We start from the raw sequence: 15,202 nt of genomic DNA on the forward strand, positions 1-15,202 counted from the left end.
CCTGGGACGTTTCTAGAAGGGGCAATTATTTGCCTTGTGCAATGTTTCAGTCAGTCTCTAGGTAAGCTTAAATGAGCAATGAACACGTTTGCTTCACAGCACTGTTTACTGAACTTGTGGAAGGCTTCCTGAAGTCATATGGATACACCTGCTAGTCAAGCATGCTTGTTAACCTGATTTGTTTAAGAAAATGCCAGTGTCGTGGTCCTGCTTATGGTGGCTTTGCTTCGTTTCTCTGCCTTCCCTCTCTTTGCTCACCTTTAAAATGTACATTACACTCAACAGTCAACAACCCAAAACTGTGAACCATAATTTAGCAAGAATACTAAAGCACCTTTGAGTTCTTGAATAAAGAGAAGACTTTGCAGGTGACTGGAACACCAAAGGTTAATTTTGGGGAGGCAAGACCAGCAATACAAAATTTTAAATAGTTAATCCAGATAGAAGTTATTACTCAACCTCTTATGAAGTTGTGGGACAACAAGAAGTTAGTTCTGGATGTGTTTGCATAGTACCTACCAAGCCCTCTATGTTTTGCTGTGGCTGCTAGCAGCAAAGGCAGGATGAAGTGTTTTGCCTGGAATCTGTTTTCTTCATTCACTGGAAAGTCCTATCCCGGTGTCAGCAAGGATGTTTGTGGAATGGGTGAGATTCAATTGCGTCTTTCTTCGGTAACACACCCAGTCAATTACTTATCCCGTGCTGGGAGTGGGAAGAAGTAAGGACAATTTCTAAAACTTAGTGTGGGGAAGCGCTGAGAGTATTTCCGAAGAGTGTTTTTGTTTGTTTGCATTCTCTCGTACAAATTAAGATGTACCAAAGTGTTTGGCCTAACAGACAAGTTTGTCTACTCACAGTTCCTTATTCTGAAGACTCTGTAGCTGCTAGGTTGACACTGTTCATTCCAGTGCTGAGGTGAAGTCCATGCTGTCCTTTTTAATGAATGGTATAGGATGCCAGTAGTTGCTGACAGGTATGTGTGCTGTGTGAATCTCAGTAGTCCATGCCTGCCTTCATCCACAGAGCTAAGTCATTAGATTGTGAAACCAGTAGACAAAACAAAAGTTAGTTTGTATAGAGTTAATTTAATTGAATTCTGGTCGCATATGCTTCACTATACCCTGTTCTGAAAGCATGTATGCACACCTGCTCCAACAACAGCCTGTAAGATAGGTTGTGGGAATAAAATTATTGCAGTGCTTTTATCTCTGCAGGATCAGGCTCTCGGTGTTGAACTACTCACAAATGGGTTTAAAATAACCCAACAGGAAGAGGGGAGCTATACTGTTTCTATTGTAAAGTTGTCTACAGAGAATGTTTGGTAAGGGTTACTTGTACTAAATTATGACTCTTGAAATAATTTGTCTTCCTGTAACTACTTTGAATGGGGGAATGAAGAGAAAGAAAAAGGTTCCTCACAGTCTTTCTTGAATTCATGCTTTTTCAGCATACTGAATGAACTTCTTTGCTATGCTCTGCAGCTTGTAACAATCACCTGCTACCCTTCTTGTGGGAATGTGCAATCCAGTCATGCTAGGTCTGTCTTGACTCTTGGGAAGCTAAAAACAGCTTGCCCATCCATGCATAGATGTTGCACACTGTGATTTGCCCAGGGGCAAGTGAATCCCTTTTTTGCATCTGTTTCTGTGAAAGGTTTGGTGTTCCAGGTTATTTATATCCTGCAGTTATTGCCAAATATATGATGTAATTTCCTAACTTGCAGCCTCATGACTACTTGCTGATGCTATTCCATTTCACAAATAGCATGAATGAAATACAAACTTCATACACCTAAAAGAAAACTTGTCTCGTCTGCTTCTCCCACCTGTTGTCTCGCTGTACCCAAAGATGATGCTGCTGGCATCGCTGGCTTTAGAGACCACATGGCAAACTGCTCCTCCAAGGGCAGGTCTTGCATCTACCAGCCTGTAAAAAATGCAAAACACCTTTACTCTTTTATAAATATGCATGTCTTGCAGGTTCAGTGTTTGGACACATCCCAACATGCTGGTGCACATAGTTAGATCTGGTTACGTGTGTATCTTTCCCAGTTCAATAGCCTTGCATTTCTTGAATTGGTGGGATCAGGCAATTTTAAATCCACTGTCCTTGTAAAAACAGTGATTTTATGGTTTATAGCTGTGTGGCGTGTGCACAGTAGGCTAAGCTGATTGGTAACACCAGGGTTTCCCGTGAAGCTGGTGGGATTGACAGCCACAGCTTGATGATGAAGACAGATGGAAATGTGCTGTGTCTGCAGCCAGTCATGCCCAGCAGGGTTGGAGGCAGCAGCTCTGTGAGCACCAGTCACACAGCGAAGTCAGGGCCCCAAAACCCTGGTCCCTGGAACCAGCAGGGTGTGGAGGAATGAAAACAGCTTTCTCTTACTACCTTTTATTGTTGCTCTGGAGACGACATAGAATCATAGAATCTCAGCCAGTCATGCCCAGCAGGGTTGGAGGCAGCAGCTCTGTGAGCACCAGTCACACAGCGAAGTCAGGGCCCCAAAACCCTGGTCCCTGGAACCAGCAGGGTGTGGAGGAATGAAAACAGCTTTCTCTTACTACCTTTTATTGTTGCTCTGGAGACGACATAGAATCATAGAATCTTAGGGGCTGGAAGGGACCTCGAGAGATCATCTAGTCCAACCCCCCTGCCAGAGCAGGGTCACCTAGAGTACATCACACAGGAATGCATCCAGGTGGGTTTTGAATGTCTCCAGTGAGGGAGACTCCACAACCTCCCTGGGCAGTCTGTTCCAGTGCTCTGTCACTCTTATAGTAAAAAAATGTTTTTGGATATTCACCTTGAACCTCCTATGCTCCAATTTACACCCATTACCCCTTGTCCTATCACTGGTCATCACTGAGAAAAGCCTAACTCCGTCCCCCTGACACTCACCCCTTACATATTTGTAAACATTGATGAGGTCACCCCTCAGTCTCCTTTTCTCCAAGCTAAAGAGACCCAGCTCCCTCAGCCTTTCCTCATAAGGGAGATGTTCCACTCCCTTAATCATCTTCGTAGCTCTGCGCTGGACTCTTTCGAGCAGTTCCCTGTCCTTTTTGAACTGAGGGGCCCATAACTGGACACAATACTCCAGATGTGGCCTCACCAATGCAGAATAGAGGGGGAGGAGAACCTCTCTTGACCTACTAACCACACCCTTTCTAATGCACCCCAGGATGCCATTGGCCTTCTTGGCCACAAGGGCACATTGCTGGCTCATGGTCATCCTCCTGTCTACCAGGACCCCCAGGTCTCTTTCACCTACACTACTCTCCAGCAGTTCAGCCCCCAACCTGTACTGGGACATGGTGTTGTTCTTCCCCAAATGTAAAACTCTGCACTTCCCCTTGTTGAATTTCATCATGTTTCTCCCCGCCCAACTCTCCAACCTATCTAAGTCTCTCTGAATGGCAGCACAGCCTTCTGGTGTGTCAGCCACTCCTCCCAGCTTAGTGTCATCAGCAAACTTGCTGAGGGTACATTCTATACCCTCATCCAGGTCGTTGATGAAGATGTTGAACAACACCGGTCCCAGCACCGACCCTTGTGGGACTCCACTAGTAACACACCTCCAACCAGATTCTACCCCATTGACTACAACTCTCTGACTCCTTCCTTTCAACCAGTTCCTAATCCACCTCACTTCCTGGTCACCAAACCCATACCTGATCAACTTATCCACAAGGATGCTGTGGGAGACGGTGTCAAATGCTTTACTGAAATCAAGATAAACCACATCTACCGCTCTACCATCATCTATCCACCTAGTAATTTCCTCATAGAAGGCTATGAGGTTAGTCAAACATGATTTACCCTTGATAAAACCATGCTGACTGCTCTTGATGACCCCCATGTCCTTGATGTGCCTGGAGATAGTCACAAGAACAAGTTGTTCCATCACCTTTCCAGGGATGGAGGTGAGGCTGACCGGTCTATAGTTACCCGGGTCCTCCTTCTTGCCCTTCTTGTAGACTGGAGTGACATTTGCTATCCTCCAGTCCTCAGGCACCTCACCTGTTGCCCATGATTTACTGAAGATGATGGAGAGTGGCCTAGCAATGACCTCCGCCAGCTCCCTCAGCACCCTTGGGTGCATTCCATCTGGACCCATTGATTTATGGATGTCCAGATTACTCAACTGATCCCTAACCCAATCCTCATCTACCATGTCAAACTCTTCCTCTATCTTGACTTCTTCTGGGGCTATATGAATCTGGGGCTCATAGGGAGACCCTGCAGGAGTGAAGACAGAGGCAAAGAAGGCATTCAGCACCTCTGCCTTCTTTATATCCTCTGTCACCAGGGCTCCCACCTCATTCCTCAATGGGCCAATATTGCCTCTATTGCTAGTTTTGCTAGCTATGTACTTGAAAAAGCCCTTTCTATTATCCTTAACCTGACTTGCAAGGTTAAGTTCCAAGGAGGCCTTAGCTTTCCTAATTGCCTCCCTACATCCTCTGACAACAGTCCTATATTCCTCCCAAGTGACCAGCCCCTCCTTCCATGATCTATAGATTTTCCTTTTCCACTTAAGTTTGCCCAGTAGTTCCTTCTTTAACCATGCAGGTCTCCTAGCACCCTTACTAGATTTCCTAACCATTGGGACACTCTGATCCTGTGCTTGCAAGAAGTGGTCCTTGAATGTTGACCAGCTATCTTGAGCTCCTTTATTTTCTAGCACCCTGTCCCATGGGATTTCCCTTAATAGATGATTGAGGAGACCAAAGTTTGCCCTGTGGAAGTCCAGGGTTCTGGTCCTGCTGGGTATTTTGTTCCTTCCACACAGGATATGTACTCATATAAAATCTGTTTTGTTGTGATTACATCAGCTCAGTTAAGATTTTATTAGCATTTAAATTCTATCACCATGCCTTACAAATTAGGTAGTTAATATTGTACAAACAAGGCAAACAAATAATTATCTTACTGTATTGCTTAATAATCTACCTGGTCTTCTGACATTTTTCAAAAAGAATTTTCAGCTTCAGTACAATACATTTTTTTTCTACTATGTTCTTGTTTGTTACACAGTTGTCAGGCTTTTCACTCTCAGTCTATCCTTCTTTCTCTCTTTCTTTACCTTTCTTCTTTTAGATTCTGTAGTATTGCTACATTAAAAGAGAAAGCAAGGAGACTTGCTATTAAGGGGAAGAAATTCAAAGTAGAGTGAAAAGTCATAGCAGTACTGTGAATAATTAGAATGCAATGATTCTTTGAAATATAAATATGTGTAATTTTGTAGGAGTGTAAAATGGTTTGGTTTTTTTGTCCCTTGTTTTTTCTTTCTGGGTTTCAGTGTTTAGGAGTAAGGTAGGACAGGTAACAGCTTCTGTTGTTCAAATTTAAAAAAATGGAAGAGAATATTTCAGATTATCCCATATTTTGTTTTATTTTTATTTTTCTATTATAACCACTTATTTATTTGTTTATTTGTTTTATCTAAATGTTGCATTTTAAAATGCTTTTAAATTCCCTCTTTCAGAGGTTTACCTTTTCTGAATTCACAGCTCAGCAAATCTGCAGGAATTCAAAACTGTTTCTCTACCACCACATTTGTTTTTATTATGTATGTCTTCAAAAAGAGGTTATTCTAAACATTACAGATTTACCTATGGATAAGAAATCATGAGTTATAATATTATCTTTTCCAATCCTTTCAGTTCTCAGTTTTCTCAGTCTAGCCTTCTCTTTGACTCAAAGATTCTTCCAAGTTTAGTCCACATTGAAACTTGTTCTGGTTCTTCTACTCCAGAACACTTTACCTATCTCTATTTTTTCCTGTATTTTCTTTATTTTAGAAATTCTCTATTCAGTCAAATCATATATTTGCTCTTCTTACAGCACTGCTTTTCTTTAGGTTCCACTGTAAAATCATTAAAATAAGAAGCTTTTAAAGGCCTTTCAATAGCCCTTGGAAAAGGTCCTATGTATATATTTTGGGGGAAAACCTCCCAAAATCTGCATGGAGTGTTTAGACCCTATGTAAAAAAAAAAAAGGAAAAAAAAAAAATAAGTCTTGAAGGCTGCTTTCTCTATTCTCTGTTCTAGAGAAGTAAAAGCATGGTCCTTTCTTTGGAAAAGAGAGGAGAAATTGATGAGAATTAAAAGGCCTGTTCTTAGCAAAATCTTAGCAGGTCTTCAAAAACAGCTCAAAGGGGAGTTTTTTTACTGATTTATGTAAATAGAAAGGCAAAGTTGTCAGAAGCCCAATACAAAATATGGAGTAAAGTTCTTAATCCCCACTCCTAGACATATTATTATTATTAAATCAGAGTAGTTAGGTTGGAAGGGATCTTAAATATCATATAGTTCCAACGCCTGAGGAGATCATTTACTTGCTCACACCGCACACATACGCTGTCACTGGTTCCCTTTGATACCAGTGCCAGACTCAGGCATTCACTGCAGCCAGAGACCTGCACTGCTGTGTGCCTGCTTGAGAGCTCCGTCTGAGTCCCCAAATGTAAGATGCAGATATTAAGACGAGCTGCAATTAATGCAGCAATCACACTGAGGTGAGCAGTGAAGGCTAGATGTATTTCTCATTCTTTACCTGGTGAAGATCTAACCTGCAGCTGCTTCTGTGGTTGGTGTATTTGCTGAGTACATGTCAGGAGAAACTGCTTGTCTGAAACGATGTCCTATTGTGCACTGGGCTGGGGCAGGTGACAGCCAGGGTGAGTCTGTGGTTGTATCTGGTGATGTATCATGGTTGTCTCTTCTGAGGCACTGGGACCCATATGTCAGTTGTAATCAATATGAGGAAAGTTTCCCTTATTCCTTAGAGTCTTTTGAGACAGATAACCAGAAGTGACACTTTTTTTCTGGTGAAGAATAGGAAAGCTTCTGTTTCATACCCATTTCTCATCTGCAAGAGTATTAAAAAAAACACCAAACATTATTCTCATTTTCCTTTACATTTCACATATTTTGTTTGTTTTTTTCTTTTCCACCAATTTTAAATCAAAATCTGGACCACGCCAATGGGAAATATATAATTAATTTCTTTATATTAGCCTTCTTTTTTTTGTTTAACATACAGATGCAGTCACTCTAAGTATCTGACAGTGTGAGACAATTAAGTTATTTACCCTTACACATTAACACCCATCCCTTAGTTTTGGTAGCCACCTTTAGTCTCTCCATCATCATGTAATTTTAGGTTTGCAGACTGTACCTTCCTAGCTATCTACTCATATCTGCAGAACATGTCTGTAGGTGTAGCTAAGAAAAAAAAATCCTGTTCTTCTTTGTTTTGATCTACACAAAAGATAATTGCCAGGAGAAAGGGAGAAATATATGCAGCAGCTTGTAAACTGTTTTCTTATAAGCAAACTAAATTCATCCTGATAGCAGAGCCCAAGCCCAACTCTGGGCCATGTTGCAGGGAGCTGCAGAGCTCTCTGCATGCGGCAGCCTGTACCTGAGCAAATGGCAGGTAGAGCCTGTCTGGACATTATAAGAAGCAAATACAAAGGCATTGACATAATATTTAATTTACAGGATTGTGTGTTGTCAAATGTGCAAACTGAGCTCAGCTTGCTGTGAACAAATTGATCTCATATTACAAAATACGTGAGAAGCTGCTCATGTAGCACTGATGGGCTATGGAAGACCAGGAGGGTCTTCAGCAATTTTAGCAAATGTGTATCTCTGAAACCTTGGGGAACTATCTGTGTGCCTAGGGTCATAAAACTTGTGGGATGCTTGGTGGATCCCACCAAGTGGTTGAACCAGATCCAAGGCAGTTATCTTGATGATCAGTGGCTTTCAGCATGAGATGCTCTCACACAGAAGCCCCTATGGAAGCAAATTTACATCTGCCTAAGCTAGGGCTCTGTCGTCAGGCTGTCTGGTCCCTGACTTCTTGTACGGTGACCATTCATTTCTCATCCTTTCAAATGCACTGCTTGTTTGTGTGTGTCTAGTGCAATGCAGTTTGCTATGGGGTACAGTCTGTAATTCCCATTTCTGCTCATGTGGTTGTCCATACTCTTAGAAAGGTCTAGCATGTTGTAAAGAACTGACGAGTAATTCAGATCCACTGAGTTTTGACTGCAAAAGGATTAATTTGATAACCAAATTCTGGAAAAATTCTGTTAAATAAAACCAGAGACCAGTGGGAACTTGTCTGCTGTACGGCAATGTGTGGGAGGAGAAGGAAAACAGATATGGAATATTTAAAAATGGGCCATTCAATATACCAGAGGTCTGATGCAGCCAATAGTGGCATGCTTAGCACTGCTAAAAACAGATATTAATCTTTTAATAATAATAAAAAAACAGCCCAGCATACAATACCAGCTGAATCCATTTCAGACGTCATGAACAGGGGTGCAGATGAATTGATCAAGGGAGTGAGATTTAGTGGTTGCCTAGGGACCAGTGAGCATGACCTACTTCCTGCTTCCAAATGAAGGGGCATATGCTGGTTTGTATGAGCAACACAGTAGTTTGGTGCTTTGGAAAGGCTGAATTTCATCACTCTGAGAAAAATCTTAGAATGAAGTTGATCGAGAATTAAAAATAATAAGTTTATAAATTAAATTTTAGTTAATTTTAGCAAAGTATCTACTGCATTCCTCCCACTAAATAACAGTAAAACCAACAGGGACATTCTGGCTGAGAAGTTAAAAATAAAGGAATAAAATCCATGGTTAATGGAAGGATTTGAATGTTTTAACAGAATGATGCTAAAAATGAGGGAGACCCAGCACCAGATTAAGTCTGTAAAGGCACTAGGATTTATGCCCCCCTAAAAAGCAGAACTACTCAGTAAATACCTGACTTTCTAATAAATACTTAATTTTTCTATTTGGAAAGGAGAAGGATAACCTAGTTATATTGAATTAAATTGATACAGTACTCTGAAGTTAATATTGATTGAGGATATGGTAAAGTTTATCCTAGTAGAACTGCACTGAAAATCAAGCAGTCTGGTTAGCTGCACCAAAGAGTTGGGTCTGGAAGTTCCTTGAGATTTTTTTCCAGAAAGTTTAAACAATCATAGAATATGGAATAAATTTAGACTGGTTAAGGACTAACCACTGAAAAATGATGAGTGGGATGGTCTGTGTAGCTGTAGTGTGGTTACTCTGATACAGGTAAGGGACAATATTACAGGATTTTTAAAGGTGAATACAATTGATAAAGGATAAAATGACAAAAGCTTAGAGAGTAGAAGTATGATTATTTCAGTCAGTATAATCTGTTAAAATGAGTTTGAATATTTTTTTCTTTATAAACTTTTTAGTTTTGTTTACTAAAGGTAAATAAATAGATAATAAGATTTTGTGTTTGCCAAGGTATTTTGCTTCATACCTCCCAGTCTTGATTTTTAGGAAAAAAAACCCCACATTATCAGTGCAGCAACTCCTAACAACTAAAAAAACTCAAAACTTAAAGAATAGTCTGAGAACCACTGCCAGTAGTGAATTTCCTTCAAATAGGGATCTTTTCAGCATGGTGGCACAGAGACTCAGAAATAGTCTTATTCCGCATTTTTGCTAGCAGTTTGAAGTAAACCTAGATGCTGTCTACTAGTGGTAGAAAGATTTCTGTAGTTGTAAAGAGCAGTAGGACTGTAGCCTCGGTGTGTGTAGTGAGATGGGCTGTTGTTAACACATTTTAATGCCAAATCCAAAGTAGTGAGTGCAGAAACTGATCTTTAAATTGGAATAAAATTCCATTTTAATAGTAAGAGCAATTAGTCACTGCAACAAACCAAAAGGAGATGAACTAAAAACATTTTCCCTCTCTGGACTAACTTAGATCTTGACTGTGGTGTTTGGTGGGAAGTCTTTCTTTCAGCAAACACACGTTGCTGGGATATCTGGGTGAAGCATCCCAGGCAGTGGCACGCAGGGTAATGCAGGGTCTGCCTTTGGACTTTACAAAACTGTGACTTCTTGCAGCATTTTGATAGGAGTGGAAAAGGCAGATGAGGCAGAATCCAGATTGGACCAAAGCCTGCAAAAGGAGGAAAAGCTTGAAGAAGCAGTTTCTAGGTTGAGGGAACTTAAATTGCATTTATCCAGAAAGGATGCAATGAAAGGATTAGAAAGGGAGCAGTGGGAAAAAGTGGTATAAATTTCTCATTGTCCCCAACTTCTTTGCTTCCTCCTTTGATTTCTGGCTCATGAGCAAAGATTTCTGCTAAAATCCTGTTTTTGTTGCTTGTAGAGCTATGGGAATGGTTTGATTGTCAGTAGTCAGCCCCGAGTAGTGGCTCCTCATGCCATGGCATCATGTCCTTTTGTGTTGCCCACAGCCAGGTCAGAAATAAAACGAAGAGACTTTGGGGACGACCCCAATTTGTCTGTTTTGCTAGAGTGAAACAAGCTCTGGGTGAGGAATGCTGAGATATTTGATGGTTCAGGTATGCCAGTCTCCAGGCTTTCAGACAGGGGCTAACCTGAAGTGATTTGTTGTTGCCATAAATAGGGTTGTCCACAAGGTAGTGAGCTGCCCACCATGGGGTGTAATTACAAAGGTCACAAGTCTGAGTCTGTCTGCATCTTGTGTGTTTGCTGTCAGTGTCGGAGACTTGTCAATAGTTTCCTCTCAGGCTGAAGAACTTCAGGTTCTGCAAAGGCATTCGTATTGGACAAGCAGACGTTGCATAAATACTGTATGTGACTCAGCTGTCGTATGTTGCCTTTGATATGGAGGAGGCTCACAACTTAATGGAGTGTGAAGAGATGCTTATCTAGCTCATTTTGCTCATACTGAAAGATTAGCTCCTCTAAAGTGAGACTGTGTACATGTCACTGTTGGGATTTTTGCTTTCTTTTCCTGAACACTTTATCCTACGGTAAGGGTGGAGCAAAGGCTGCTCTGGAGTAAATGTGTTAATGTAATACCATACTACAGAGATTCACTAACTTCTAGGGACTGCAGCCTCAATCCACCAAAGAATTTCAGTGTTGCTTGTACTGGAAGCATCAGAAGTGGTTATTTGAGTTATTCCACTGGCTTAAACCTGTCAGTAGCCCACTGAATATTTGTCCTGGTTTGAGCCAGCATGAAGCCAATTTTCCTTTTACTGTTTTTTTTTTCTTCCTTGTTGGTTTTTGTTGTGTTTTTGTTTATTTGTTTGGGTTTTTTTTCCTTCAGTAAGCTTTCTTTTAAATAGTAGCAGAGTGTTCCAACTAAGACTGATAACGGTGGAATGTTTTTCTGACTGCTGGGTCTTCAAGGTCGCACTTTTCTGCTGCTGGCTCAGACACTACCAGGAGATCCATGACCACCCCTGTAGGAGGCTGAGTTAGACAGCAAAATTGGCCAGAGATATTCCATTCCATATATCTACGTAAGCTCAGAGGAAGGTCTGAGATCACAGAAGACAACTTCCTCCCTGCTTCTTCTTCCCTTCTCTTCCGTCCATGGCTGGCATCTGGGAAGGACTCTGTTCATCCATCACCGTTGACCCCTGGGCTTGAGCTCTCCTGACCCTCATAACTCTCTGCTCTTCTCCAGCAGCAGTCCAGGATTTTTTGGGACTGTTTGCAGTGCTATGGGAGTTGCTGGGGGTGGAGGGAGGCGAGAGGCTTTTGCATATATCTGAACATATTTGTATATAACTGTATGTATTTTCTTTTATCGTTAGTGTTTAATTAAAGCTGTGTAGTTCAGTTTTCAATCCAGTAAAGTCTCTCTCCTTCCCTACCTGGGTGGGAGGGGGAGAGAATCAAGAGCATTGTTGTTGAACCTGAGTCAAAACGTGACAATGTTAAACACATGCTTCTGGGGCCTGGAAGAATTAGTGGGTAAGCAAATAACCACATTATTTAAAAAGTGTTTTCATTAAAGTATGCTACAGCTTTTTCTTTGGCAAATTTTCAGCTCTAACCATGGGTAGTAATGCCACTTCAAAGATACCGGAAATGTCTTGTGAGGGGATTTTATAAATAATTGGCACTAAAATCTTAAGTCTGTGGGCCTCTTAGGTTGTTCAATTCAGCATTTGGGAAGGGAGATTTTTGTTTGCAACCTGTGACACAGCAGATCACAATTAGCAAGGTTCCTCTGTTCTTCACCTAAAGCAAGTTGCGTTAAGCTGAATAGGAGTCTTGGGCTGAAATTGCTCCAGTGGTGTAGAGGAGCCTGCACTTTTGTTGAAGATGTAGATGGTTTGAAGGGATGTGAAGCTTTCCCCAGGGGCCACAAGGTGACACAATTGTTATTGGTAGACCAAACACGTAAGTTTGAATTCAAGGCTCTAAGACCTTTCACAGGTAGAGCCTCTGTGTTCTTGTTAGTCTTCTTGCAAACATTGAGATCTTTTGCACAACCCACTTCTTAATAAGGACTGAATTTGTCGGCTCCAAGCAAACTCTTCCTTTTTGTTCTTTTGACAATGCTATGAACATCTAAAGGAAGAAAAGAAGGCATGGGTATTTACCACAGGTTTAATGATTGGCTTAGAGTGTAACCTAGGTGGGCTTTGATGGTGAATGTGCAAGTCCCCTGACCTTCAGAGAACATCACAGTTTTACAAAGCACTGCCCCTCAACATGGGTAAAACTATCTGGAAGGAACAAGGCAGTGAGTGCTATGTGCTCTGCAGCTACACCAGGTCATGAAAATAATTTTGGGAATGTAGGCTTTTAAATGTATTTTGTGCATGTGTCTCTTAATGTGTGCATTGTATTTGTAGTTGTTTATATTTGCACAGAGACATCCCTGTGCTTGTGCATAGTTCATCACAGGGACTTTTCATTTCTATTCCGTTTCTACAGTTTCTAGGAAGCATTTGTCCTAATTTCAGTTACTCATTTTTGTGTACATTGAAAAGTGTTAAGAACCTCCCCCCCCTCAAAATAACTTCCAGTATTTAAAACTTTGTCTACATAGAACTTTTCTAGAGTTCACTATGTCTGCACGCAAACTACTGATACCAAATTTAAGTGAGCTCAGCCCTTTCACCACTCCAAAGATAGACTTACTGTTAGGAGAACTTCAGCAGTTGTTGCCCTGGCTGATACCTGGTTGGTGGTCAAAATGTACAGTTTTCCCCTTTCATTCACTGATTTCCTCTTTTTTCCTCGGTTCAAGCAAATGAAACTTGACCAGATGCTACATTGCATCCAGCTCATCTGTGTGACAACTAATATTCTAGTGTTAATAGAGAGTTTTTCTCTTTCCTTACTGTTTCTGCAGTAAATGCCTGCTAGGCCTTTCTGATGGGTCTTTTTAAAAGTAGAAAAGATCAAATATATGTACAGAGTACTTAAAAATTGCAAGCGAAATGAGTTATTCCGTTGAAGAGAAGTTGTATTATTTGTAAGACCTTTCACTCACTGTGTGCAAGTCCCATGCTGGAACAGAGAGGGCATAAGGACAGTATTGTTTGTGAGTCTTGGCTTAAAACTCTCTCTTTGCTGCCCCAAGGGGCAGTGCTGCAGGAAACTTGCTTTTTTGTGAGCAATTCAACTGCTGCTCATGAAAAACAGAACTACAGTAGCGGTTTGACTGATTTTCATATAAATGAGGCATGGTCAGAGGACATTTCTGGTGGGGTTTTTGAGTCCTGATGATTTCACACCGCCCTGTGCAGATGCCAGGATACTGATATGTGGAATGTTAGCCCAAAATTCCTAGTGCTCAAGTGCTGGATGCAAGTTATGAGACTTTTACAGATGGTTGCAAGGTGGTTTTTAAGGCACTTTTGGGAATGCAAGAGCTGGCATCAAAATTATTTTGGAACACAGTCCGTCAGAAGGATGTGATGCAAAACAGATTTCTGTGTGCTGTTACAAGTTAGTACAATATTAATCTGGTTTAATTAGTATCATCCAATATAAGGAGAGATTGTTTAGTGGTTCCTCACTGCTTTTTATGAGTCTCTGAAACACAGCAAGGCATAACAGAATGGAAATGAGCTTCATTCGTACTCTGGATAGTGTGTGAAGAGAAGGAACTTAAAGGGCTGCCTTCCTTGCTGATGTGAATGTACAGTTTCACTGGAATTATGTCTACTGAACTGACAATAAACTTGATAAAAAGCCGGTCCAGCAAACTTTCTTTAATTTTGGGTCTGATCCAAGGACCAGGCAAGGAACTGGGGATACTTTACCAATCAGTGTTCTGGGTCAAATGCTCTTTGAAAAAAATTTACTGAATTTTTATGGCTTCATTTGTCCTGTGAATTACTAGGAAGTGACATCCGTAGGTGTAAAATGATTTACCAAATGTACCTCTTGAGAACTGGAACATGAAGTGTTTTAAAGTGGCAGTTTTGGTAGAAGATGTTAAATGATGAGCATTTGAGAATTTAAGTGAGATTCAGAGCTTTGCAAAGACTTGACAGCAGAAGGATGCTTTTCTGTGACAGAAAATCTAAATAGAGATAAAATTCTGTGTTCCAAAGTGTCACCCAAATTACATGCTGCAGCTTGCTTCTCTTTCTGGTAATGCTTTTTGTAGTCAGCAACACAAAGTATGTTTTTTCCTGTCCTCACCCTCTATGTGTCAACACATTTACAGCTGTGATTAAGAATCTTCTGTTTTATGTTTCATATGTTTTTGGATTATATTACACTGTCAGATGAAGACTGGCTTATTTCAGTGCTAAATTATGGGTACATCCCATTGCTTCTCCATAGTAAAAGAGCTTTGAGAATAAGCCATGTGTAAAATAACAGACTCCCAGAAGTCCACACCTGGGGGAAAGGTTGATGAGAAAGCTGAATACAAGTGTAGCTGAGCAGTTTACTCCTACAGTATCTTGAAAAATGCCATAAATGTAATCACAAATTCTTTCAATTCTGGAGGGAGGCAGGAGGGTCTCTTAACATGACAAGTGAAGATTTACTGCCATCTACTGTGCAGCTGAACACTGGTTATGCACATAAAATAAAAGTGGGTTAGTGTTTGTTGTTTTGAAGGGGGATATGGGTTAGGTTTTATTATCCCCAACAGACGGGGGTTTGAAGTTCAGCCTCAGCCATGGCAGGGCCGTGGCACTGGGCAGAAACCGGTCACCACATGTGTGACCAAGCATCTGGGTACCACCCTGGGCTCTCCCACACAGGGTCACAGCTACAGATGCCATGGATTTCTTTAAAGATGTCGTCTTTCAAGTGCTAGAAGAACCTGCAGGCATTTCTAGTGGATCTAGCTTTTACTATCTTCATAAAGTAGGTAATTAATCTTAAAAAAAACTACTGTGGTTGATATCTCTTAGCACATT

The sequence above is a fragment of the Chaetura pelagica genome, unplaced genomic scaffold, assembly GCF_000747805.2.
Source record: "Chaetura pelagica isolate M959 unplaced genomic scaffold, ChaPel_1.0 scaffold531, whole genome shotgun sequence".
NCBI classification, from domain to species: domain Eukaryota; kingdom Metazoa; phylum Chordata; class Aves; order Apodiformes; family Apodidae; genus Chaetura; species Chaetura pelagica.